Consider the following 4,002-nt stretch of genomic DNA (forward strand, 5'->3'; position numbering starts at 1 on the left):
TGATAGAAGATGAGATGGTTGGATGGCATCACTGACTCGATGGACATGAGTTTGAGTAAGCTCTGGGAGTTGGTGATGGACAGGGAAGCCTGGCATGCTGCAGCCCATGGGGTCGCAAAGAGTCGGACACAACTGAGTGACTGAACTGAACTATACCATTCAGCGCCCACTTCCTGAGAGCCTCAGGGTGAACACGGCCTGACCTTCTGAAGAACACAAAAGAGCACAGTACAATGGCTAATAAACACATGAGACGAAAAATTCATTTGTAATCAAAGAAATGCAATTTTAAAAGAACACTGGGTGAGCATGCCATCAATCAGACTGGCAGAGAGGAAAAGCGCTTGGTGACACCAGAGGGTGGCTGTGCACTGTGGGGGTTGGAAGGACACACATCAGCTCAGCCTTTGCAAACGGGGCACATCCATCCAGCACCCTGATCCAAGACCCACTTGAAGAGCCAGCCAGTCCACTTTTAGGGATTTACTTAAGAAATAGAACAAGTGCTAATGGTGGGAGGAAATGCTGACCAAGGTGGCAATAGTTACAAAATAGTAGGTAGAAGCATTATAAACTGTGTTCCATATAAAAGTGTGTGTGTGTGTGAACAAATGACCAAAAAAACCCAGAACAAACAAAAGACATTAACAGTGTGTAACAGTGTGTTTTAAGTAATTTCTTTTTCCTTTGCACTAACTTGAGATCTAACCTTTCTAATCATAAGGAAACTCTGATAAATATGATTAAAATATTCATGACAGCAGTGGTTCTCAACTCTGACAGCCCCACTGGCAGCACTTTTGGGGGCATGGAAAGCAGAACCCACCTGGATTTCCAAGAAATTTCTGTGTCCTGCGCTGGAGGGAAACCAGCTAGCTTGCTCCTCTCTCTGGCAACCTTCCCCTGCATGGGCCACTTCCCCACAGGTCTCCCACACCAGGCAGTGTGAGCAGACATCCTCCTCGCCTCTGGCCTCCCTCAGCCACAGAGCTCCCAGGCTGGGCAGGCAGCTCTGGAGGCTGCCAGAGGCTCTGAGGAAGCCACTAAACTGGGGCTGGGCTGGGAGCAGGGTTGGAACCATGCCCTCTGGTGCCTCACTGCATAGCACACCACGCAGCCAAGGCCCAATGGGGAAGGCCTGAGAGGGACTACTGCCAGGCTGATCCAGCAACTCTGCAGGAGGATGGACAGACTGCAGTGTCTGTCTGCAGGCCCTCAGAGATCCTCCAGGCCCATTTTTGGTCCAGCCACCCAAGAATAACTCCTTCTGCCCTCCAGTCAGTATCCAGCCAGTCAGTAACCCTTGCTTAATTCGACCTGGCAAGGACACAGCTTCTAGGCCAACTCTGAGTGCCAGAAAGTTCTTCCTGTTGTTGAGTTGTCTTACTGTAACTTGTCCCCTACCTGTTCCAGTTCTGCTCCTTGAATAAGAATGGGCCCCTCTCTCCAAGGTCATCCCCCTCTCCCGGCCTTTTTCCCCAACTCTGAACATCTCAGGGTCTTTTCAGTAAGTGGGAGTTTTGGGCCCATGTCCGTCAGTCAGTTGGTTTTTATCTCCCCAGAAACTTTCCTCAAGATTACAAGCCAGATCTCCTCTCTTTCAAATGTACGCAATTGATTTTTTTGGACCTAAATTCAGGTCTTTGCAATTTACTTTACATTTCATTTTCTTGGGTTTGATCCAGTGTTCCAAAATGTTAAGATACCCTAATTTAAATTTTGAACCTGTTGCTATGTGGGTGTTATGGCTCTTATCCACAGATGTGATGAGCATGCCTTTCGTTTTCCCTCTCAATTATTTAACATCAATGTCAAGGTCAAAGTCTGAGGGCCCTCTAAGCTGCATTAAAGTTAATACAAAGTCTTGTCATCAGTCCTCCAGCCCCTTTGCCACGGCTCAGTTTCGAGGGCTCTCATGAGAGATCTTAGCAGGGTCCTGCTGAAATCTCGTAATTCATCTTTCTACCTCTTAGAAACCCAATGTGAAAGAGGAAATGTGGGAGGTTTAGCCTGAGTTGTTTTCAGCACTAATATTGGCCCCTAATGACTACTACATTACTACATTTTTTTCTTTGGTTTTGAAAAAATTTTTTTGTTTTTATAAAAAAAGCAATATGTTTACTATAAAGCAGTTCTGAGCACTACAAAAGAAAAGAGTGAAATAAACATCCCTGAAATTTCACACCAAGAGAGGCCCCCGTGGCCATTGCCTTTGTGATGCTCCCAGCCACATCTCAAAGGTGCTGGCCAAGTCGACTGACTGTACCCTGCATTTCCAGCATCTCATCAAGCCAACACCTTGGGCTTGGTGAGCACACCAAGGGCTCTCTGTTTTGCTTTCTTTGAAGCTCAGTTCTGTTCTTGCCTTTTCTCCTTTTCCCATCTCAGTCTCCTGACCTCTGCTTTCAGGCACCAGCTCCTTCTCTTAGGGTATACTTCCAGAAGCAGGAGCACCCAAAGATACTAGTGACCATCTCTTTGCATGTACTTTACATATACATTTAATAATAAGCCTATTTAATTTTGCATAAAGGGGATCATACTACATGTGTGTTCTAAAGCCTGCTTTTTAAAAAGTTACTCACAGTAGGTAGTAAATATATTTTCATACCAGTAAATAAAATCCTAAACACAACTCATATAGCATGTTGTTGCAAGTGCTCTCATCATTTAATTTACTTAACTTAGGGACATTAGATGATTTCTAATTTTGCACTGTGATGAAAATGCTTATGCACATATCTTTGCAAGTGTACAAGATGCCTCCTTTGAAAAAATTCTGTGATGTCTGATTGCTTTATTGTCTTCTAAGTCAGCAAAAACAAGACCTGGAGCTGACTGTGGCTCAGATCATCAGCTCCTTATTGCAGAATTCAGACTTAAATTAAAGAAGGTAAGGAAAACCACTAGGCTATTGAGGTATGACCTAAATCAAATCCTTTATGATTATACAGTGGAAGTGACAAATAGACTGAAGGATTAGATCTTGTAGACAGAGTGCCTGAAGAACGATGGATGGAGGTTTGTAACAATGTACAGGAGACAGTGACCAAAACCATCCCCAAGAAAAAGAAATGCAGCAAGTCAGAATGGTTGTCTGAGGAGACCTTACAAACAGCTGAGGAAAGAAGAGAAGCAAAAGGCAAAGGAGAAAGGGAAAGATATACCCAACTGAACACAGAGTGCAAAGAATATCAAGGAGAGATAAGAAAGCCTTCTTAAGTGAACAATGCAAAGAAATAGAAAACAATAGAATGGGAAAGGCTAGAGATCTCAAGAGAATTAGAGATACAAAGGGAATGTTTTATGCAAAGATGGACACAATAAAGGACAGAAACAGTAAGGACCTAACAGAAACAGAAGAGACTAAGAAGAGGTGGCAAGAATACACAGAAAAACTGCACAAAAAAGATCTTAATGAACCGGATAACCGTGATGGTGTGATCATTCACCTAAAGCCAGACATCTTGGAGTGTGAAATCAAGTGGGCCTTAGGAAGCATTACTACAAACAAAGCTAGTAGAGGTGATGGAATTCCAGCTGAGCTATTTCAAATCCTAAAAGATGATGCTATTAAAATGTTACACTCAGTACACCAGCAAATTTGGAAAACTCAGCAATGGCCATAGGACTACAAAAATCAGTTTTCATTCCAATCCCAAAGAAGGCCAATGCCAAAGAATGTTCAAACTACCAGATAATTGTGCTCATTTCACATGCTAGCAAGGTAATCCTTCAAATCCTTCAACAGTATGTGAGCCGAGAACTTCCAGGTTTACAAGCGGAATTATAGAAAAGGCAGAGGAACTAGAGATCAAATTGCCAACATCTGTTGGATCATAGAAAAAAGCAAGAGAATTCCAGATAAACACCTACTTCTGCTTCATTGACTATGCTAAAGCCTTTGACTATGTGGATCACAACAAACTGTGGACAATTCTGAAAGAGATGGGAATACCAGACCACCTTATCTGCCTCCTGAGAAATCTGTATGCAGGTTGA

This window comes from Bison bison, unplaced genomic scaffold, assembly GCF_000754665.1.
Source record: "Bison bison bison isolate TAMUID 2011002044 unplaced genomic scaffold, Bison_UMD1.0 scf7180017864309, whole genome shotgun sequence".
Lineage (NCBI taxonomy): Eukaryota > Metazoa > Chordata > Mammalia > Artiodactyla > Bovidae > Bison > Bison bison.